This window comes from Dermacentor silvarum, chromosome 11 (assembly GCF_013339745.2).
Source record: "Dermacentor silvarum isolate Dsil-2018 chromosome 11, BIME_Dsil_1.4, whole genome shotgun sequence".
Lineage (NCBI taxonomy): Eukaryota > Metazoa > Arthropoda > Arachnida > Ixodida > Ixodidae > Dermacentor > Dermacentor silvarum.
Genome location: NC_051164.1, coordinates 71,130,507 through 71,155,236, shown reverse-complemented (window position 1 = coordinate 71,155,236; position 24,730 = coordinate 71,130,507). Strand labels below are relative to the sequence as shown.

The following is a 24,730-nucleotide window of genomic DNA, read 5'->3' as shown; positions in this document are numbered from 1 at the left end:
CACCAATTGCCACTGTAATTCGTACAGGTGTGATCATGAACACAAAGTGCTACCTATAATTTGCTCGACCACTATAATATAAAATGTTCTGCCTTAGTACAATCCAAAAACGAGTGGAACGCTTTACCAGGAAATTTTGTCGCTTGCTGCTGAAGCGGCTATTTTTCTAAGGGAACTTTTGGGAACATCTGCTTCGTGAATAACGGCTCCTTAATATTTATATATATATTTAAATAATTGTGTAGCCTTTCTTTTCTTTCCTCCTGTATTTACTCGTGTACATTTAGATTTGAATGTCTCGTTGGACTTCCGTATTTTATTACAGAATTCAAATCACTGTTTTCCTTTCATTCATGCCACTTTTTATGTGTTCTTTTTTTAAGCTCCGTTAGAAATTTATAACATTTTCTCTCAGTGCTTCTGCTGTAACCATGCATCGAATTCTCAATGTCTCGTTCGGTATATTTTATACTACTGCATTTATTATTTTAGAAATTCAAATCACGGTTTTCTTTTGTATCTTGACTTTTTTTTTCTTCAGGTGTTCCCATGTATGACACAATCATTATGTATTGATTTCCCCCTCCCCCCATTATGTATTGCCTTCTACGGCTTTTAGCGTACATAAATGAATGAATGAATGAATAAATGAATAAATAAATAAATAAATAAATAAATAAATAAATAAATAAATAAATAAATAAATAGAAGTAACCACCCGGTGGGCGCCTTAAAATGGGACTGAACAAACCGCCGTGGTTGCTTAGTGGCTACAGCGTTGCCCCGCTAAGAACGAGGATGCGGGATCGAATACCGGCGGTGGCGGCCGCATTTCGATGGGGGGCGAAATGAAAAAAAAAGAAAAAAAAAGGGCCCGTACGTGTACCGTGCATTGAGTGCGCTTAAAGAACGTCAGGTGGTCGGAATTATTCCGACGCCCCTCAGTACGGCGTGCCTCACAATCAGATCGTGGTTCTGGCACGCAAAAGCCTAAAATTTAAGGGAGACGTGATGAATATACTATATTTTGCTCCATGGTGGAAATACGAGTCTACCACAGGACTGCAAGTCGCCTCTGCATATAATACTTTGTGGAGAACAAATTAAAATTTAATTGCGTAATTGAACTGTGAGGGTACATACATACCTGTTCCACAATTGCTGCAGTGTAATTAATAGGCTCTGTCACGTTTCCCGGATTCCATGTTATTGTCGTTGCATCGCTCAGGTTAAACTGAAATGTTTCAGTTCTTTCACCCTTATAGGAGGCCGTAACGTTAGCTAACATAAAAATGGAGTCACTATGGTTTTATGTAAGAGCCATATGTGCAGATCCTTGCACTTAGGAGATTGAGAACTGGTTTTGTTATTGCAGTCACCCTCGTATTGAAACGGTTGTACTGTCCCCGTAACTGCATTCCTGCAAAAGAGACGTACAGCAAATTACGTAGATCCAACGCACATGCTGGAGTCTATATGTGAAGCGAAACTTAGTAAAATGCTTGTGCATAAGTTAATCGACGTTCGCGCTTACGTTGGCGCGCATGCTTATGAAACGGGTGCACAAATTGTCCGATTAAGTGATATGTTTCTCATCAAGAGGCGCTGTGTAGATCAATGTTTACATTTTGCATCTTGGCGTTGAATTATAGGCACTTGTTTCTCGGCGAGGCGCTCTTCGTGTTGTTCAAAGCTAGCTTGAGTCTCATCATCGTCGTCATCATCATCATCATCATCATCATAATTTATTGTCCCTTAAGGGCCCTGGGTTTGGGCATTACATAAGGGGAGGGTAGCGAAAGAAAAATATATGCGCGGTCATGTTATTAAACAATGAAATATCACAAACAAAGAGGCATGTTAGGATTGTACATTTCAATAGAACATAACAAAAATAACATGTAATGAATCTCCGCTTGTGTTTACAAAACAATGATGTAGCGATATTACAAACACAATATTACAAGTACACGAGCAAGAAGGTGTGGTCACATAATACAACTATATTGAAGCGAGGAAAATGAGAGCATAGCGTTTTATATAGCACAGTTTACAATAAATAATGTAAAGGTACAGGACAAAATAATATATATAAGTAAGATTAAGGATCAACTACAAAGCGAGATCCCAGTTTGACATTTGGTTCAGCAAGGCAAGAAAGACATCTGCTGATGATCACTTTAGTTTAGAAAAGTAAGCTGACACTAACCGCCTGAAGTTAGAATTGTCACGTTAATGGACAATTGATTCGGGAAGCAAGTTCCCTTCGTCTATGGCCAAGGGTAAAAATGACTTAATAAATTCATTTGTAGAGCCCGTTTATACGCTGCACACTCATGTAATTCAAAAGCCGACGTGATGTTCGCACAGGTGGTAATAAAAGGGAGGTTCGAAGGTCAGGGCGATGGTAATATAGATAATGAAACAGTGCCAGCCGCGCTGTCTTTCTTCGTTGAGCTAATGAGTCGAGACTGATGGATGATTTGTTGGCACTTACGCTAACCCGAGTATCATATTCAGAGCAGATGAAGCGAGCTGCCCGATTCTGGATGCTTTCAAGTAATTCAATTAGATAATTTTGGTGAGGGCTCCATATCGCGCAGGCGTATACCAGTTTAGGTCTAACGTATACCTCGTAGGCAAGTTTGCGGGTGTAACTTGGGGATAAAGAAGGAGACCGTTTAATGAAACCAAATGTTTTCGATGTGGCTGCTACTATATTTTCGTGATGTGTTCTGACCAGTTTAATTTGTTTGTGACAAGGACACCTAAATATGGGTACGAATCAACACATACAAGGTTCGTGGTGTTTAAAGAGTATGAATAATTTAGGATGGATCGCTTTCGCGACACTTGCATACTTTTACATTCGGATACATTCAGTTTCATCAGCCAAAGGGCGCAGCAGGTTTCTATTATGCTGAGGTCTTTCTGCAGGAGTGACTGGTCAGTGGTACAAGTCATGCGACGATAAATGACGTAATCGTCCGCAAAACGGCGAATTGAGGACGAAATACCACTAGGGAGGTCGTTTATAAAGATTAAGAATAAAAGTGGCCCAAGGACAGAGCCTTGAGGTACGCCTGAAATAACATTGGATGTATTTGAGCGATGGTTGTCAACAACAGTAAACTGAGTGCGGTCTGAAAGGAACGAGGAAATCCAGGACAGTATAAGGAATCTAAGGAGAGGGGGAAACGTTTAGCCATCAGACGTTGATGTGGGACCCGGTCAAAGGGTTTAGAAAAAATTTAAGTAGATAATGTCAGTTCGAAATGAAGAATCTAAGTTTAGGTTAAGGTCGGTGGTGAACTCGTAAAGCTGTGTATCGAATAAAAATCCGGAGCGGAAACCATGTTGCTTGGGAAAAAAAGAATTATTGTCCAGTTGAGAAGCGACTTGTGAGTAAATTATATGCTCTAGCATTTTACAAACAATACATGTTAATGAAATTGGGCGGTAGTTTGATGGATCCGAACGGTCGCCTGCCTTGAAAACCGGAACAACCTTGCTTAGTTTCCAATCATCTGGGATTGAAGAAGTGGAAATTGATTGACTAACGATTATTTGTAATATCTGACATGATAGTTCCCTAGTGCCTTTTAGTATCTTTGTAGTTATGTAATCAGGTCCGGGAGCGCTAGATGGCTTCAAGTTATCGGTAAGTTTAGCTATGCTTCAGCTAACATGAAAATCGGCAGGCATCTGGCTGAAATTATGGCTGTGAGTGCAGGATACATTAAGGACTGGTTCGTGAGTAAAAACGGAAGAGAAGTATATGTATTCATAACATCCGCACAGCTCAGGGATGTTTGAGCCATGTTGGTCATGTAAAATAATATTTTACATGACCAATACGTTCGCGCGCAAGTGTACGCTTTCGTTTCGCGGCATAACGTTTAAGCCCAGACCACACGTACGAATGACACCAGTTTGGACATATGCGCCTTCAAACTCGCCGTAAAAATGCACCATTGTACAACTTACTTTTTTTTTTTACCAAAATGCTGTTTCATACATTAAAGCACAAAAGTAACTGGAATGCCCATGTATTTCGTTCCACACTTTGGGAAATAATATCTCCGAACTGGTGTCATTCTGGAAATTCATAAGTGCGTACGCCTGACAAGCTCAGCGGCTACAATTCGTTAATTGCAATATGTGTCGTAAATTAATTAACTAAAAAGTTCATTAGTGAATTTTTGGTGTTTAGTTGAATATGTGTTTCGATTTATTGTGCTACTAATGCCCGCCTCTTCGAATAACCCAGCTCAAGGATAAGAATTATGCTACCTGCCACAGGCGATTTCTAAAAATTCCGTAAAGCTTAATTTTGAACACCCTGTATAACAATTACGTTTATAGATATTGAATCACTTTGAAGCACTCTCAATAACAAGGTACCAAATGGCGTCTGCCGAGACGTCTATGAAGGAGTGCCCGCTGTCGCGCGTCTCTTGTAGATGCAAAACGCCATTCTTCGAGATCCGCGGTAGGCTCGAGCTTGAGCCCGTCGGCAAGCGTATACTTGTGGTCTGGGCGTTACGTACGTGGTTCTGGCACGTAAAACACCATAATTTAATTTAATTTTGGGGCGTTACGTGCCTGCTACGCGAGACGCAACTTCTCGGCGTCCACTTATGGACAGTTGGAATGCACTTCGGTACCATGATGCGCACCCACTATACTAAACTATAGCTATACTAGGTAATTTTTTTATTATTTCGCACTGACAATCTTACATATAGCAGCATGCCCTAAAAGTGCTTTTTCTGAAGAAAAGCGAAGGCTTACTCATTGCTCAATCGGTACCCGTCCGTCAGGCTCCAGCTTTCCAAGTTGCCAGGAAATCGTTCCTCAAGGTATTTTTCTGCTACTTCAGACAGATTCAGTTTCTCGGACAGGCCTGGAGAGAAAGTGCACAAGTACAGAGAAAAAGTAATTATTACAGCGGTCACGGACGATACATACCTCATCCTTTTTATTGACAACGTGTAAGGTAAGCCTTCGGTCGGTTTGATTTCGTGAGTGTCTTTCTATGTTGACACCCAATGACGCATGGCTCTGCGTGGTTTAAACCGACCTAACGTTTAGGATCGAGGTGGTTCACCTCTCGTAAAAGGGTTTTAAAGAGGAAGCTTTATTCGTGCTTTACTCGGTTTTTTCCTATTGCAGCATGTGAGGGATGAAAAATGGCTCTAGGCACTCAAATAGCACTCAAATGATGAAAAAAAAAAAAAAAACTTTGTTTTCAAGAACAGAGACACAAAAGAACATAAAGAAATATCTAATTCTAGTCGTCTATGGTCGCACCTCTTATTTTGATTGTTAAGAGTTTGCGGCAGACTGAGGAAAATTAGAGACCAACGTAAAACTGAAACGTTCAGTGTAGCAACGCTAATAACGCAGACATACCAGGCATTCCGACGTGGCATCAGTCGCTGGATGTCTCGCATACTGCCAGCTTGCGTCCTCTTCTATTTGGTTAAGGGCTCTGTTTATGCTAAGAAGCTACGCAAGCTTCGTTTTGGCTACCTTTTATTCGGTTAACTTCCATCAGCTGGAAATTCTATAGTGACCCGATATCGGCAGCTGATGCACCCGCACATAATTGGCACTTGACTTACGCATACATTTTTCTACTGTGACTCGCAAAAAAAGAAATGACCTTCGCATAACTATCATGTGACTTGAATACATTGAAAGCGATGCTTGAAGGTAAGGGTACATACAGCTCTGACTGTGACTCTTTATTCATGATCTGAAAAGCTGCCAAAAGCTCTAATGCATCTCCTCAGCTTTTAGGGCGAAAGCCTTAGGTGTCTAAGTTGGCGGTGCCCTTGGCGAAACTGCGCCGTGACGAAAGATGGCCGACGCCGCAAAGAGTAAAAACATGTCTAAAATTGGAGGACGCTTAAGCTTCGCTTTTGGGTCGTTCCACGCGAAACGTCCCAGCCTAAAAAGCGACCATCGTTGCTTTTCTGAAAAAAATTTTGCTAGATGGCTATTGTGTGAATAAGGTTTCACCAAAGTATTTTGCTCCAAAAAAAAAGGTTTTTTTTTTTGATCACGTGAGCGCTCTATGAAATTTCCGCGAAGAAGCATTAGCTGGTTGGAGGTAATTTTTTTTATTCGTCTGAAACTAGGTGTAATAACAAATTTTATTTTATAGCATTCTAGGCGCATCCTCTTTCAGATAATGTGATAAGCGGATACATTTTAGATTTTATCACGTTTATTTGGCTCAGTAAAAAAGCAAGAAATGTTGCGTGTTCAGAAATTTTTTCGCTATAAACTGCGCAAAATTTTCAACTACAATATTTTTTCTTCCCTTTTCGCATGTTAATTTAAAATTCCTAAGGCATATATTTTTTTAAGAAAACACCTCCAAAGTTGGCAAAAAAATTATTTTTTTTGCGAGATTCAGGCCACATTTAAGCCTTAAGGCCCTCCACATAAAAATATGTCAGATAGCTCAATATGCGCACCGACCTCTTAGCTTGTGATTTGGAAATTATTATTCCGAGTAAATTTTGTTTGAAACGAGAAAAAAATTTTGAAATCAACAACCAATATCACCAGTAGGCACTGCGTACTGGTGATATCCGCGGTCATCGAGTGGGATGTGTTCATGTCTCCTTGTGCACGCGTGACACCATGCTTGTTAATTTACTTAGTATGCCTATGTTTAAAAGTTTATACGACCGATAAAACTAGTATCCTTACGTCCCATCATCATCATCATCAGCGTATATTTATGTCCACTGCAGGACGAAGGCCTCTCCCTGCGATCTCCAATTACTCCTTTCTTGCGCTAGCTGATTCCAGCTTGCGCCTGCAAATTTCCTTTCTTTTAGCTGTCCACTAATTTGCTATGGCAATCGATGCTTCGACTTTCGGGCGAAACTGCGATTTATTTAGCAAAATGCTAATTTGCGCATTGAAGCACAATAGTAAATGGAACGCTCACCTATTTCGTTCCATACATTAGGAAATAACATATCAAAACTGGTGTCATCCTGGAAATTAATTTCAAGTGGATGCGTCTTTCGAACTCGGCGGCTGCAATTCGTAAATTGCAATATGCAACATGAAGTAAATAATTATGGAATTACTAGTTGTTTGTTAATTAGTTCAATATGCGTTTCGATTTCACGTGCAAGTATTGTCCGCCTCTGAACAATCCAAATGAAGGACTAGAATTATGATATCTGCGATAGGGCGATTTTAAAAAAATCCATAAATCTTAAAAATGGTTACTCCATATACCGTCTGCTTGGTGGAAGACGGCGACACGCAGCCGCCAACGAGCAGACGACGGAGGGAGCGGCGGCACGTACTGGTGTCTACTGGTGATATTGGTTGTTGATTTCAAATTTTTTTTCAAAATCACAAGCTAAGAGGTCGGTGCGCATATTGAGCTATCTGACATATTTCTATGTGGAGGGCCTTAAGGCTTAAATGCGGCCTGAATCTCCGCAAGAAAGCTTTTTTTTTTTTGCCAACTTTGGAGCTGTTTTTCTAAAAAAGTGCATGTTTTAGGAATTTCAAATTATTTTTAGCATACACTATAGCAACATGCAAAAAGGAAGAAAAAATATTGTAGTTGAAAAACTTGCGCAGCTTATGCGAAGAAATGAAAACGCACCATTTCTTGCTTTTTTACTGAGTCAAATAAACGCGATAAATTACAAAATGCATTCAGTTATCAGATTATCTGAAAGAAGGATGCCTCTATAATGCTCTAAAATAAATTTGTTATTACACCTGGTTTCAGACTTGAATAAAAAAATTTACCTCCAACCAACTATTGCTTCTTTGCGGAAACTTCAGAGCGCTCACGTGATCAAAAAATTTTTTTTCAACCAAAATACTTTGGTGAAACCTTATTCACACAATAGCCATCTAGCTCATTTTTTTCAAGAAAATCAACGATGGTCGCTTTTGGGCTGGGTCGTTTCACGTGGAATGACCCTTTTAAGAGTGGGGCGCAATAGCATTCAAAGCTCCCTGACTGCTTCTCATGCTTCCCGGCAACTGCCCCTTTTATAACCGTAATGATTACCGGGAAGCACTGATGGTGAACGCTATGCACGAAGGCGAGCCTTCTGGTAGAAACGCGGCCTCTTGCGTGGGGCGATCCCGGAGATATTGCACAGCCGCGCCAGAAAAAAAAAAAAGCATAATTTTCAGGTTTCCGTTTTTGTTTCGTACTTTTAATATTTCAGCCTGAGACGATTTAACATAACAGGCATGCGGTGTGGGTGTTTTGTTTCGTGACATTTGTTTGTAGATTGTCATTCTCAAAATTCCGAGGAATAGCTTTGCCAAGAATGCAAGACAAGGTGTGGCAATTTAACCCGCATATACCGCACGTCATATAAGAAGGCGTGGTATATACATGTACCTAAATATATTTGGAGCACCTGCGTGGTTGGATATGGTTTTCTCCGCCGACATCGCACGCCGACGCCGGTTGCCGACGCCGGATTTTCTGCTACACAGGGCCCTTAACGCTGTCGCGTTAAAGCTTGCTTACTTTTATTGATGTGTTGGTTGCTCACTTTTATTCGGCAGCTTACTGATGCGTTGCATCAGACAGAGCGCTGCGTTTTGGCACTGCCGCATTCTATGCGCTAGGTTTCGCGTCACGAAGGCGGTGCCTACTCGCAAAGCGAAGCATACAGACTTTAATAACCCATGATGCACATCTGCGTAAAAGGCTTGCGAACACTATAAGGAGTAGAATAGATCTCAGGTATGATTAGAACGCCATCAGCTAAGAAGGAAAAATTTAATATAATTCACAGGGCAACAAAATGGCTGCACATTGTATTCTAAATTTTTATCCATTTGTCCACGCAACCGAGCTGTATTGACCACAGTACAGTATCGTGCAGGGTCGGTTATTCAAAAACTGTGTTCAAAAGAAAACAGACAGCTCATATCCATGCACACGTTAGACACAGTGTATACAGCATGCGATCGACACACTTTTGTTGAGGCAGTTGAGAACGTGACACGCATGAATTACTGACAACTATGGGAATGTTTACGGACAGCCCAGGTATCACATACATATATGGGACAATAAAATACGAACATTGTTTTAACAGTTAAAGCGCGAAGATTTGCGTTGGTTGTCAAATTGGCAGACGTCAAAATAAACGGAAGTGGCAGAACTAGTACGCTACCTTCTCTCGGAATAACCTGGAAGGACAAGAAAAAGAAAAAAAAAAAGAAAAGGAATTACATTAGGCTGTGTCCACGCACGGAGGTATAAATCTTTTTTTTTTTTTTGAATATGCACAGCATTAATATGGCTATGTTGCAATACTCGCCGTATAGTTGGTTAAGTAGACAAATAAGCACACAGCGGCCATGTTAAGTCTTGTTGTAATATTTATAGATCCGGTTAAAAGGACGGTTTCGCGAGGTTAGCACTGAAGTAAGAAAAAAAAAATTTGTCTACTTTGCTATCCAAACACGGTAGCTGAGCAGAATGTTTGAAAATTTAGAAATAAATAACTTATAGAGTTTTACGTGCCAAGAGCATGATTTGGTTATGAGACACGCCATAGTGAGGGACTCCGGATAATTTTCAACCACCTGGGGTTCTTTAGCGTTTTTGCATTTGACCCCCATCAAAATGCGGCCACCGCGGCCGGGATTCGATCCCGCGACCTCGGGCTTAGTAGCGCAACACCATAGCCCCCACTACGCCACCACGGCGGGTATGTTTGAAAACTCGACGGGGAGATCATTTGCGCACAAGAAAACGTGGTCATGCTTTCTTACCCGCCTAATGTAAGCTACGTTGAGTCAATCCTAGGTTTGTGCACAAAGAGAGTTAAAATGCAGCTATAACATGTAATTTTCATAGTTTTTGCTTGTCGACGCGAGGTTGGGTCAAGTCAGCAGATTTGACGACGCGGCGTGGGCATAATATTGCTCAGCCTATGAAAGTGCATTAAGATTTCCGACGTCAGCCGGCAAAACGGTTTGTTGTGACGTGAGATCCCATGACGTGTCCGCTTATGTTTTTACGAGCAGGCGTACATGCCCCGCCTGTAAAATGGGCGAGATTAAGTCGGTGGCCGCGGAGATGGGAGAGGGAAGCAAGAGCAGGAGGCTGGAGGTGGAGAGGGAGCGCGCGCTGGGGAGAGAGATTATTGTTGGAAAGGGTGAAAGATTGGGTTAAAGCGCAGCGCGATAACTGTCTCTCAATAGAGGACACCTCAACCGCGCTGCACAGGGGGATGGGGAGTGAAAGGAAAGAGAAGGTACGGAGAATCGTGGGGCGGAAGGGGGGAGAATGAAGAAGGCGGAGCGTCGCGGAGGATGAATCTAGGCGGAGTCGTTCTGGGTTCAACTCCTTGGCAGTTGCTACGGGCTCTGTGTGCGCTATGGATGTACCGGGTTCGTCTGCTGATCGACAGGCCGAGCGCCGAGCGAGCAGCAACGCAAGCGGCGGCAGGGCAAGTGCGAGTCGACCGACCCCGAAGTCATCGGCAAGTGCCGAGCACGAACTGAACAATACCGGAAAAGGGCGAGGACTAGGAGTGCCCAGAAGACTCTCAAATAACGCGCTAAGCGGCTTGCGACAATGCGGATATGTCAATGAAAACGGTATAGCTTAGAAACTCCGGAATAGGACCCTTACGCTTGCGCAATATTCCGAGTGAAACGTCACTATATTTTTTAATAAAAAAGAAGAGCCCCAAGAATTTCAACACTACAGGTAAATATGTCAACAATTTCTTACTATCATGGAAATTAGCCCCAAGGTGATCGTAAGCTTCATTCTTCGTGTTCAGTATGCACACTGGAATAAAGAAAAGCCAACAAGTTCTCATTAAATGAGGCAAGTAATATATGCAAATTGCGCTAAATGGTTCTGAAGACGGCATAATAGAGGATTAATTTTTCCTCAAAGGAATATTTACCGATTTCCAATATTAGCCGACAATTCTGCTGAAAATAACCACGAAGAATTATGATTCGCAAGATAGGTTAAAGAGATCGTTAACTAAAAGCTCAGTTTCGTGCGTTAAAGAGATAGCAGGTAAGTTTCCAGAAAATTTAAAGCATCTACGGTAACGTTAGTTCAATTGCAAAGAAGGCTACCCTGCACCTTTCAGGAGCTTCCGTTTTGTGAGAGCCCCGTGTTGCTGGCGGGCCACATGACTTAAGATATATAAACAGCCTCACAGTTTTAGGGGTGTGCGAATAATGAAAATTTCCAATACGAATCAAGTTGTCTCTGCTATTAAATTCTTAATCGATTAGAGAATTCACTATTCAATATGGTCGAATATTTTTTTCCTTTCAAATATAATGAATAGCAACACTTAATGTGATCAGATGGACTAAATTATAAGGCAAGCACAATATACGCACCAACTTTGCTGGGTTCCTCGATGATTGTTTGAAACTCTATGTTGGGGGCTTAAAGTCTTTATAACGTGCAGTGCACATGTGTTGAAATGGGTCTGTGATCACGTGGTACCACTTTTGACAGCAAAGGGGAGTGCGAAGGCAAAAAAAAAAAAAAAAAGGTTCGTTACCCGACCATTTGATTCATAGATTTCACTCAGTAACCTCTCTGACGATAGTTTTGTAGAAAATCACTGCCATTTTTCAAAGAACGTTTTTGCACTGTTTTTTAGCTGCTGACGGAGCAGAACTCTAGAATATGCAGTCAGTATATCGCCCTTGCTCGTATTTTAGTTGGCGTACAAACGTTTTATGGTCCGTGATGAAATAAAATTCAAAGACAAAACATAGCCTGCGTGATTGTTATTGTTGACATCTGTCAGCAGTGATAAGTAACGTTCGCTGGTCAATCGGCCGCAGTGGCTGTCAATTGTCTTGTCTCCTGCACGGTATATAGGTAAACATTTATTTTCATATTTTCAAGCTCTTCAAAAAATTGTGCTTCATTTATTGGTCGCGAGAAACCCTGCCTGCGTAGGTACGTTCACGTACTTTATATGCCAAATATACCTCTACTATAAGGTGGCATTTTTTTTTCATTCTGCGAATGACGTTCTACTAGAGGCACACCTTGAAGAAGTAATAATATCAAGGTATCCTGACATTCAGGAAGAATCCTATTCGAATATAGAAGTGTAAAAAATTCAGTTATAACGTTAATGTAACTGACGTCAACGCCTTTATTTATTTAATAATTTATTTAAGACAAGTTCAAAAATTCTCTAGGTCGATAATACTAAATATCAAGGTATCTGACATTCCGAAAGAATCCTATTTGAATATAACAGTACAAAATATCGTTATAACGTTAATGGAACTGACGTCAACGCCTTGATTTATTTACCAATTTAATAAAGCAACTTCAGAAGTTCTCTTAGACGATAATACTAATGGTTGACACTTACCTTGTAGCGCTGCATTGCCCACACAAATACAGCACTGTGAATGTCAGTTAACCGCACGCGCTGACTTACCCAGCGCACACACGGAACGCACAAATAATAGAACAACATATTAAGTGCGATGCTGATCATAGCGTCCTTTATGTCCATAAATTTTCGCTTAGGGCATGATGCGGGCTGGTGCTGTCGAAGAATAAAACGGGAGAAAGCTCATGCTATAGGTTTGACCGGCAGTTATATTTCAGCACCTCATCTGGCAACCTGCGCCAATGCACGTACTCCGCGTGTGAACGACTGAGGCACTGCCTTAGTACGAATAGCTTTGTGCCTGTAGAATGCAACATTCGCCACTTTGGCTAATTAAAGCACGCATATCCTGGAGTCCAAGCACTGAAAGAAAGTGCGCTAGTATTGGACGGTGCAGCAGAAGACGAAGAAAGAAATAAAGAAATACGAAAAGGAAGAAAAGAAAGACGACAGGAACGAAACCTTATTAAGTATATGTTTTGAGGCAACAACAACAACAAGTCTGTCCAACCTCACAGTAATCATCCATCAAATACGGCGTTAACTGAGCCTTCGCCCATTGTTGTTTGCCTCCCGATACGTAATGCGGTGCCACGTAACTACCCCCACCATGCATGGTCGCTCCGAGGGCTCCACTGTCGCGAGCGCGTTGCCATGATTTATGGTAATAATTAATGTTAATAGCCACTTTTCTATACATGAATTCAAATGCCCATATAGATCCTTTCTTAAGGGGAATATGCAGTCTGAGCGTGAGCGAAGTTTCCTCTGTGAAAAGTGCGAAAACGTCCACTTTGGGGCACATGACATGCGGATGGTGACATTGGTTCTTCTTTATATACCCGCATAGTATATCGACAGCATTTCCACAGGTATAACCAGCAATGTTGTAAGGTAACCATAACGCTCCTGTCTTGTGTAAGCGGCTTTGGCTACAGTACCATTGCCATGATCACTAGGTATATGGTAATGTAACAGGAAATACTCCTTGAATTTTTACAGAACAGAGTCATTGCAGTGCACAATGTTATATAAAATTAGTCTGTATGACGAGTCTTCATCGAAAAGTAAATGTGAGCAGTGTCGTGGCAGATCCCCTGGCCGCCAGCGCTTGCAGCAATGCTGAAGAGTTGTGTGACAAAGCATAGCCCAGGCAGCAGTGTGCCAGCCAGAAACAATCAATCCTGAAGCTAGAAGTCAGCACGAGGCAGCCTAAGCTGAAGCTTCATTCCAGCAGCTAGACTAGTTGGGAAACCTGGGAGAGTTGGTGGTAATTCATGTTTAGGAAAATAACAGCGCTAAACGTACAAGGACTTAGTCAAAGAAGAAGGCAACACTGCGAGTCCAATTGTCAGTCAGATCCAGTGTCGTGTTCTTCTTTTCCTAAGTCCCTGTACATTTAGGGCTGTTATTTTCCAGCATTTGGAGCCCTTAGGTACTTTGAACCTGGTGCAACGCCTTGAATGGCGGTTGAAGAGGCGGACAACTAGGAAAAAATAAGTCGCAGTTTTGCCCGAAAGCCGAAGCATCAATTGCGATACCAAATTAGTAGAGAGCTATACGCAGTAGGTATAGTAGTTTTATCGCCTGTAAAAACTTGGACACATTCGCTTACTACGTGAATTAACAAGCATGGTGTCAGCGCGCACAAGCAAACATTAATAAACACAACCACTGTCAAAACGCTGGCAAGCGCGTCCGCAGCAGCGAGCGAAAGTTCTTGTGGTCTATCGCTTCAACGGAAACTGAGCTGCGAAAGCACAACGCATACAAAGGTAGGAGCCGTGCGCAGATCGCTTTCAAGATACGGTGCCTACGACGGCCCGCAGCCGCGCAAAGTACAAGTACGCAGTTGCTGGCAGAGTAGAAGCCGCACCACCTCCCTCCCGCGCTGCTTTCCCGTTGAACTCCTTTCGCGTGCGAGATTGAATCGCCAGTTCCCCTTGCGCCCTGTCGCAAGATACGCAGTTGGTGCCGCAGCCCAACGTCGCCCCCCCCCCCCCCCCTCCTTCCCTCCCACCCCCCGACGGCGATTCGCGCAACGGAAGAAGTCGCGTTTGCTCTCCGTGAAATCGCGCGTCCTTCACGTGCTTTCACGCGCACATACAGCATACGGCGCGCGGCGACAATTTTATCGTCCTTGGACTTTATGCGGAACCTCACGGCGACGACAACGGCAGAAATTCGCTTGGAGTGTCCGTATAATTGCTACTGCAATAAAAAATTACACCATCTTCCCGTAGGGGAAACCTGAGTAGTATGCCAAGCAGCCATGGGGTCGACTCAAGTTCCCATTAGTTTTCAGATCGGCCTGTCGCCGCTGCCGTTTCGTGGCAGCGGCTCGAGCCCTCTTCTCCGCGGCGCTGTCCACTGCGCTGACGCTGGCGCTGTCCGTGGCACTCATCGCGGCGTTGCGGGAGGAGAATGAGAGGACGAAGGGAATGATGATGAGTGGGCGAAGCACCGGGGGATCATTCGGGCAAAACGACGGAAGCGTTCTCCGGAAGCGGAACCGGAACCGGAAGTGGAAACGGAAGCGGAACCGGAAGCCGGCTTACGGAAGCCGGAGCATGGCGTACATATGCTATACATATACATACAAGGAGAGGAGGGGGAGGAGAATGCGCATGCGCAGTGCGGGTGTGGATGCCGCACGGCGGATGGAGGGAGGGACATAGCCCCGACCATAAGCTGCTTCGCATCTAAAGAGGGAGCGATACGTGCTAAGCCGATTCTGCGAGAGGCGAGCGCTTTAGGTGAGCAAACTGGTGCTTCTCCCCGCGCGCCGTGTTGGCTGTCACGTAATTTGCGAAGTTTCAAAGGCCCGGCGCAGTGCACTAGTAAATGGAGCGGCAATACGGAAACCTTCTTTTGAAGGGTGCCTGTGTGACATCACACTCCATCCCAGTTCGTTTGAGCACCACGCGTTTTGACAGTGACCATCTTTCAATTCTGTCAGAGGGAAGTCACTTGCTAAAACCGCATGTAACAAAAATGTGTCACAATATTATCACTTATCCTCTGCAGACGCCTTACTTTTGTATCGTTGTGTATGAAAAAGAAGTAATTGCTTGATCACGCTTGTGTCGCGTGCACGTATGGCGCCGTTTTCGCGTCATGCATCATGCAATCGGAGCAAATTCATGCCTCACGCGCCGCGTTCAGAGAAGCGTAGTTTGGTAGTAGGTTTGTCCATCCGGGCAGGAATGGTAGCGTTTGAGAGAACACGTCGTAATACGTATAACTTATGAATCTCACATTGGTGCTCGCTAGGAGTTATAAGGTCTACAAGTGTGAAAACCGCAGAAATTCCACGCTTGCTTGGCCGTGGCGCCCTCGTGGCGTCCTCGTGGTCGGCACGTACGGTCTAGAAATGTAATGAACAGACTCGGGAAGCACGACCAGATGGATACACAACCAACTCCTTTGACCACGGCGGAACGTGCCCGTCTCTGTAGAGAACGCAGGCCCACGAGATCGAGGCTATCACCGGAGCCCGAACCATCTACGAGTGCGGTGAGCTCAAGCGTCGCAGGGATGTCGCGGGCGCTACCAGTTGGTGTGGGGGGGGGGGTTCATTTCTTTATCCTAGTGCCCAAACATCAACTGCAAAACAAACACTCTCACTGAAAACAGAGGGCGGTCACGATTGCAAAATTACACTGCAAGACCCCCGCTAGCTGTAGCATAAGTTAGGCATGTAAGCATTCTAACGCGTGTCTAAATGTGTGTATTTGGTCATGCCGTTTCTGTACCCTAGTGTTCCTACACCGTCGGCAGCACGCACAGGACGTTTGACGAACCCAACTGTGCTTGCGTTTTTATTTTTTTAAGTAGTAAGCGAGTGCTTATTGTGTAAGCGAGGATATGGGTTGAACGGTTTCCTTTATGGCCAGACAGCAAGGAGCAACAACGAGCACAGGAGAGCTGCAAGCCTACAGCTGCTGAATCTTCTTCGTCTTCTTTATAGCTGCAGGGAGCAGCGTGTAATGTTTCTTCGCGCTGTGCTGATCTTATTCACGACGACTGCAATTTAAAATGTCCACAAAACTACAAGAATTACTTAGCGTAGTATTGTAATACCTTGCTACCACTGTAAACGCTTCGCCTGTCGGGCGAAACTGCGAATTGGTTTAGCTATGCACACGTAATGACGATACTCGAAGCTTTGTTATGAGCATTTTATTCTTCTTTCTCCGACGTTTCGCGTGGAAATGTTTATTGATACAGTTGTAAAATTTACACCCTTGACACCTGTTATTATTCTGTAAAAATGATCACCTATCATTACTTATGGTGGAACGACGAGGTATTTTCATAAGCGTCATCTTGGAAACTTTCCTTTTGCACGAGGCAAATGAAACAGATACGCAGGAGGAGTTTCCACCTCTTCACGATGCTCCTCAGCAGCTGTCAGGTGATTTCATCCAGCGTCTCGATAACAATTTTTCTTCCTAAAGAACTCTTCATAGACTGCACTGAGATTTGGGGTCAATGTCCGAAACGTTTCTTCGCACTCAAGTATTATAGAAGCAGGCTCAGTGGCGCCGAAAGCCGATGTCACTTCCTTCACAGCTCTTGAGAGGCTATCTAGCTTTTCATGAAAACCACCGAAGCATTCAAACATTGTCCTTTTAGTTTGCTCTGGTAATGACAGGTCAGCATTCACTGCTCTTTACCCTGACATCTACCTGCGATCTCTGATTCTTGCTAGAATCTGTGTACTACTGCCTCGCATTTTGCAGTGGATCAAGCGAGTGACCTTTCTACCACCTCAATCAGGTGCTCTTGCAGGTATTAAAGATTTTAGCTTCCGGGTGCAGTGCTTTAGACTTGTTACTGCCGTCTGTGTTCATGTGTTTGTGACGTCTGTGTTTGGTTGACTTCTTGCGAGAATTCACCCGAGGAATAGAGAAAATACGATGATCGGGTCATCACACCATGTTCCTACGTTGCAATGCTTCCAGTGTCGAGATTATCTGCTCGTAGCCATTTTCTGCTGCACCGAATGCTTCACAACAAACGTTCCTTTTTGTCTGGCTGAAGAATTTAACAACAGTACCCGCATCATTTAGTAGCTCGTAACGCTCAGGCGAGCATTGTTAAAAACATATACACAGCTTCCAAGTTTCTAAAAAGTTGTCGCAGTTTCACCTGAAAGGTGAAGCATCAATTGCGATAGCAAAGTTGAAGAGAGCTATACGGAGTAATGATAGCAGCTTTATCAGCTGTATAAACATGGACATGCAGCAGCACCAGCAACACGCAGAACTGTTGTCGACGCCGTCGGCGTTTTGCCCGCGTTCGCTCAAAATGCGTGCGGCGTTGGTGACTGTTGCCGGAGCCTCTGATATAAATAGGCACTTGGTGCCGCAGCTAAACGTCGCCTCCCTTCCCTCCCCCTCCCCCCCACGTCCTTTCGTGCGTCGGAAGAAGGCACGTTTGCTCTACATATATGGTGATTGTAGAGGAGGAAAGAGACGCCTACTTCTGCAGCCCTTAAGGGAGCACAGAGCAGAACGCGCGTTTGTTCTCCGCCGTGCGTTCACTCCCCGTGAAAGCACGCGTCCCTCGCGCCCTTTCACTCGCACATACAGCGTTCGGCGCGCGGCGACGATTTCATCTCCATTGACGTCATACGGAACCTCACGGCGACGGCGACGGCGACGCCGACGGCAGAAATCTGCTTTTGAGTGTCCATATAATTGCTATCGCAATAAAAAAAATGTCACGCATGCATTCACGCTTTCAAATGATCGAACACCAGAAAGACGCAGCGAATGATTAGTGCAGGGCTCAAAGACCATTTTTTTTATTAATTTGCTTCATTCTTTCCTGTACACCCCTGCGAATCCCAGACATAGCTACTGCGTTGCCGTAGCCTTGACCGCGACGAAATTCGATGCCCAAATCGTCGCATTCGAGAGGTTTTAAAACATATGCTGTGATATCGGCAGTAGTTTTACTTTATATGGAAAACAAGCCTAAAAAGGACTCTGTTACTGTCGTCATCGTTCACATGTACGTGCCTTATGACCTCACACATGCGGTCCACGTGCGAAATGTCTGGAGGGCCGTTGAACAAAATGCCAGACTATTCAGCCTCCTTAACCCATGTAACAATTTCGTTTATTGAATGTTTGTCCAACAGGGATGAGCTCGTTTTGCGTTTGCGGTAATAATTATGAGGTGTCTGCCATGGGCAGGAATAGTGGTCTTTGCTCTTGGGAAATGTTCCTTCTATGTCATTTCGTAATTCGAACGGAATTCCACCAGTTGCAGAAAATTACCCGGGTTACTTCAATTTATGTCCTCTTTGTAGATGGAAAGCGTGAGGTTGATTATGGCTACAAATAGGACTATGCCTATAGGAGACGGCGCACTATGTCTCTCTAGCGTTTCACCTCGGCCTCCATTTTCTTGTCCATCTTGTTTGATATTTACGTCAATTCAAATTCAATTTTATTTTCCATATCCCCCATACACGACACTGATGTTTAGGTGCATAGGTACAAAGCCACACAAGGTTTGACACACGCAGTTTACAGACACAAATGCAGCTTGATGTGGGAAATAAGTTATTCACAGGACACACTTGCCAAATTCTTGAAGAGCTAATGTACATAATACGGATGTATCAAAAACAACTACGTAAAAAACAGAAAGACCTATTCGCTTATACAGGAAAGAAACATTTACACCTCGTCAATGAACATGAGAGAACTACTTCAAAAAATCCTATATTCGCACTAGAGCTGCTAGAGGTACACTAGAGCAATAAGCAAAAAGCAGGAAAGCACGTCGCTGGAAAAGAAAGCAAAAAAAAAAAAAAAAAATTCGTAAAACAACGCAAATCAAATGCGCACAGAGAGACTGAAGGAACAAACACATTCGCTTGGTTAAAATTTCTTTGAGGTGCTTGGTAATGTCAGTCCCGTATTTGTGAACGGCAGTTGGTCCGTGTGTAAGAAATTTCGCAGCGCTCTTCAGTACGAGTTTTGTACGCGCGTTGCGCGACGCTAGCGTTCTAAGTTGTTATATGTATTGATCATTATTTCAAACTTAGGGATTATAACACTTCCGAAGAATAGATTTATTTCGCTTTTGAACAGGTAGAAGGCTCAAATTTATAAAAAAATTAGCTTTGTGTTCAAGAGTAACTTTTTAGAAGCAGTAGTGCCCCATAAAAGTAGCAGTATGTCAATGTCGAAGAGAAAAAAGAGCTGCAAACCAATTTACTTATGATTGAGGGGTGAATAAATGGTAATCAAGACAATATTCCGAATATTTCTGAGAATTTACTATAAACCCTCATAATCTAATTGGCACCGAACAGAACACACAAGAGAAGGGCAGGGACAGCGGCGCTACTGGCAACGGCTTTATTAAAACGACGCAAGTAAATACGTAGTTCAGAAAAGTCCTCACGCACGCTCAGAAAGAAAAAAAAAAGAAACAAGATGGACGGTGAACGATGGAGGGGTAGAAGAAAGCAACACTAATCATGTGCCTTCAAAGCATCCATCTTCGTGGCAGAGAAGCTATCAACTATCAACAGAGAAACAGGCAACACAGCCACCCAAGTTCTTGAAGATGTGGTAAGCTTCCATAGCCTCTCGGTAACTCTTCTGCGATGGAACGAGATAGTGAAACAACGACAACCTGCCACAAGTGGCACAATGATTGGGAGGTGGCTTCTAGCCTTCTTGTTGGCATTGTGAGCGTGTTTCCTCAATCTTGTATTTGTACACCTACCCGTCTGTCCCACATAACAACGTCCATAGGATAGGGTTATCGAATGCGCAGCGCATGTGACTTGCAAGGTACTATCGACCAAAAAAAGTTTGCGGACCACGGGATCTCAGAAAACACTAAAATATCCGAGCAGCCTTTAAAAGTAGCCAGTAAAACCGTACATAACTATGTTTTGCACTTATACCAGTAGAGGCTGGCAATGGGAATACCAGGCTGCGTTTTGAGGCGTCGGAGATGTTCAGCTTTTTGTCAGATCCCTTGGTCCGTAAGCTTTTTGGGTCGATAGTACATATATGTTTTATTGCGAAAGCATATATGCCTCATTACGCGAAAAACCATCGGCACAGTCGGCGTAGCCGAAAGATGGTACTAAAGATGGCCGACGGCGCAAACAGTAAGAACACGTCACAAAATGCTCGGATTGACGTCAACTTTCTCAGGGAGGTTCCTGCAAGAAAAGGAAATTAATGGCTTTGAAAAGAAAACTTGGCATATTTTGGTTTGCGCGGGAATCGAACCAGGACCTCCAAGGTGTGAGAGAAGAACGTTTCCCCGACGCCACGGCAGCTCCACAGTTCTCGTTGAGTAAAGGTGTGCCTAGTGCGTGCGTCATTGCACACGCGACGGCACAGCCAATGCGGAGGAGGTGGCGCCACGTCATGAGTGCATAGTGCATGAAATCGATGTATAAACTAAAAAAAAAAAAAAATTCACAGCCCTTCCACTACTGTGCAGATGGAAGCCAGCGACGCTGTGACTCTGTTGGGTTTGCTATAGTGAATACCACTATAGTGAATTTATATATTATCATTATTGATTATATTGAGCGTCTTCGGCCTGTTCGTCAAAGAGCAAGGACGCCGGCGTCTTGTTTTCGCCCGGCGCGATGGCCAAGTAATGCGTTTGCTGCGCCAAGTCCGCCTCATCGTCATAGACTAGCGTATGAGCTACAGCGTTCGCAAGCGCGGCCCACTCCACGGTATCGTGAGCAACCTGACGCCAGCATCCTGGAAGATGTGGTTAAACGAGCGTCCTTCCCGTAGTGAGTCCAAAGGGCAACTGCTGATAACAGCACTCGCGCGATCTCTACGTCACGAGACAAAGGGGCACAATGATTGGTGGGACGTGCCGCCACCGAGTATCGCGACACTTGGGAAAGAAGCATCTGCGTGGGCGAGGGGTATAACAATGGGCCATCCATCATCCGTTTCGACACCTTTACTAAGGCACAACGGGCGGGAAACCACCACGTAGATGGTGCCAAAGCCAATGCTGATGATGATAGTTTTTTTCTACACGCGCACACGATCCTGGGAAACCTAGCCCTTAGCAGCTTCGCTGCAAAAAAAAAGTATGGCACTTTTTGTAACATTCCTTTTCTGCTTAAACCAGCCTTGTAAACCAGCATGAAATAGTCATGCACACTATTAATTCTTTGTTTCTTTAACTCAGAAAGTATGGCAATTTTCACAACGCATCTTTGGAAACCGATGAATCATAACTGCAGTGGATCACTTGGAGCAGTACGCCTAAACTGCCTCCGTCCGCTCAGGGACTGCTTTGGAAGTGGCAGCTATCTACTTACGCCATGGAGCCCGTTGCGTGTTTCTCGGCGGACTATATTGCCACACCATTCTATCGCTAAAGTTGCTCATACTTTGACTTTCATTCTGGACAAAGTTATTTCTCGAAATTCGTCGAAAAGCCCACAAACGAATGCCATGAAACAAAACACCGACAGCGCATGCCTTTTATGGTAAATCTTCTCAGGCTGATATATTAAGAGTGCGAAACAATAACCGAAACCTGAAAATGATGTAATTTTTTTGGCGCGGCTGTGCACTACCTGCGGGACTGACCCACGCAAGAGGCCGCGTTTCAAACAGAAAGCTCGCCATCGTGCATAGCGTTCGCCGTCAGCATTTCCCGGTAATCATCATCATCATCATCATCATCATCATCATCATCATCATCATCATCAGCCTACATTTATGTCCACTGCAGGACGAAAGCCTCTCACTGCGATCTCCAAATACCCCTGTCTTGCGCTAGCTAATTCCAACTTGCACCTGAAAATTTCCTAACTTCATCACCCCACCTAGTTTTCTGCCGTCCTCGACTGCGCTTCACTTCTCTTGGTATCCATTCTGTAAATGTAATGGTCCACCGGTTATCCATCCTACGCATTACATGGCCTGCCCAGCTCCATTTCTTCCGCTTAATGTCAACTAGAATATCGGCTATCCCCGGTTGTTCTCTGATCCACACCGCTCTCTTCCTGTCTCTTAACGTTAGTCCTAAGATTTTTCATTCCATCGCTCTTTGTGCGGTCCTTAACTTGTTCTCGAGCTTCTTTGTTAACCTCCAAGTTTCTGCCCCATATGTTAGCACCGGTAGAATGCAATGATTGTACACTTTTCTTTTCAACGACAGTGGTAAGCTCCCAGTCAGGATTTGGTAATGCCTGCCGTATGCACTCCAACCCAATTTTATTCTTCTGTAAATTTCCTTCTGATGATCAGGGTGCCTTGTGAGTAATTGACCTAGATAAACGTATTCCTTTACAGACTCTAGACGCCGACTGGCGATCCTGAATTCTTGTTCCCCTTGCCAGGATATTGAAAATTACGTTTGTTTTCTGCATAATAATCTTCAACCCCACTCTTACACTTTCTCGGTCAAGGTCCTCAATCATGTGTTGTAATTAATCCCCATTGCTGCTGAATAGGACAATGTCACCTGCAAACCGAAGGATGCTGAGATATTCGCCGTTGATCCTCACTCCTAAGCCTTCCCAGTCCAAGAGCTTGAACACTTCTTCCAAGCATGCAGTGAATAGCATTGGAGAGATTGTGTCGACTTGCCTGACCCCTTTCTCGATAGGTAACTTTCTACTTGTGGAGAACCAAGGTAGCTGTGGAATCCTTGTAGATATTTGCCAAGATATTCACGTATGCCTCCGGTACTCCTTGATTACGCAATGACTCTATGACTGCTGGTATATTTACTGAAACAAACGCCTTTTCATAATATATGAACACCATATACAGAGGTTGATTGTACTCCGCAGATTCCTCGATTACCTGATTGGTTACATGGATATCATCCATCGTAGAATATCCCTTCCTGAAGCCAGCCTGCTCTCTTGGTTGACTGAAGTCAAGTGTTGCCCTGATTCTATTGGAAGTTATCTTTGTGAATATTTTATACAATACTGAAAGCAAGCTAATGGGTATGTAATTCTTCAATTCTTTACCGTTTCCCTTCTTATGGATAAGTATAATGTTGGCATTGTTCCAGCTCTCTGGTACACTTAAAGTCGTGAGGCATTGCGTATAAAGAGCCGCAAGCTTTTCAAGGATGATATCTCCCACATCTTTGACTAAATCAACTGTTATTCCATCTTCTCCCGCAGTTTACCCCTGTTAATGGTTCAGGCCAACCTGGATGCAGTAACGGTAAAAGCCAACCAATTCAGGCTGGTGCTCGCAAACAAATATGCTGCTTTAGAACAGGAAGATGAAGACCCGGTAAACCTAACGGTTACATAAGCTGCAGTTGCCGGGAAGCGTGAGAAGCAGACGGGGATCTTTGAATGCTATCGCGTTCCACTCTTAAAGGCGAAGCTTAAGCCTCCTCCAATTTTTACGGCGAAGCTGTTAAGGGCTAGGCTGTAGGAAATCGCGTCCGTGTACTCCGGAAGTAGGCAACGATCTTGTCGCGTCTCGTTTTGTGGCACTCGTTCACTTGGTATATACCAAAATACGCATGGAAGAGTACGAATATATAAATAACATCACTGATAGGTCATGACATCAATAACATCACTTGCTCATCAGTTACGTCATGATTAACGACAATAAAATCACGTGTGGTGCATACCCGCATATCCAATGCGGGTGTGAGCCAGGGATATGCGAGTATGAGCCAGGGATAACAAATAAAGAGAGAAAGAAAGAAAGAAAGAAAGCAAGAAAGAAAGAAAGAGAGAAAGAAGAAAGGAACGTAAGAAAAAAATCACGTGTGACTCATACCCACGTTGCATATGTTGGTATGAGCCGCCGAGAGCAGGAGCGGGAGACATCTCGTCGGCGTCGCGGGCGCACTTAGCGCAGCAAACGCACTACTTGGCCATCGCGCCGGGCGAAAGCAAGACGCCGGGGTCCTTGCTCCTCGAAGAGCATGCCGAAGACGCTGAATATAGTCAATAATGATAATATATAAATTCACTATAGTGGTATTCGCTATAGCAAACCCAACAGAGTCACAGCTTCGCTGGCTTCCATCTTCACAGTAGTGGAAGGGCTGTGAATTTTTTTTTAGTTTATACATCGATTTCATGCGCTATGCACTCATGACGTGGCGCCACCTCCTCCGCATTGGCTGTGCCGTCGCGTGTGCAATGACGCACGCACTAGGCACACCTTTACTCGACGAGAACCGTGGAGCCGCCGTGGCGCCGGGGAAACGTGCTCCTCTGCACGATGGAGGCCCTGGTTCGATTCCCACGTAAACATTTTTTGCCAAGTTTTCTTTTCAAAGCCATTAAT

The 24,730-nt window shown here is 44.0% G+C and overlaps 1 protein-coding gene and 1 long non-coding RNA gene across 5 annotated transcripts in view; both read right to left on the bottom strand.

Annotated features, from left to right (window-relative positions):
* The window catches only part of LOC125941628 (uncharacterized), a 141,206-nt gene that overhangs the window by 33,457 nt on the left and 83,019 nt on the right, over positions 1-24,730 (bottom strand). The window lies entirely within an intron of this gene.
* Positions 1,147-11,453, bottom strand: LOC119433561 (uncharacterized). 2 transcript variants are annotated; one of them, XR_005188402.2, is made up of 5 exons: positions 11,401-11,453; positions 10,766-10,825; positions 9,195-9,210; positions 4,795-4,906; positions 1,147-1,420 (listed from the first exon to the last, which is right to left on the bottom strand). It is a non-coding gene; the product is annotated as an uncharacterized LOC119433561 (long non-coding RNA). The 2 variants fall into 2 exon arrangements; XR_007464499.1 differs by lacking the exon at positions 11,401-11,453 and adding an exon at positions 10,947-10,975.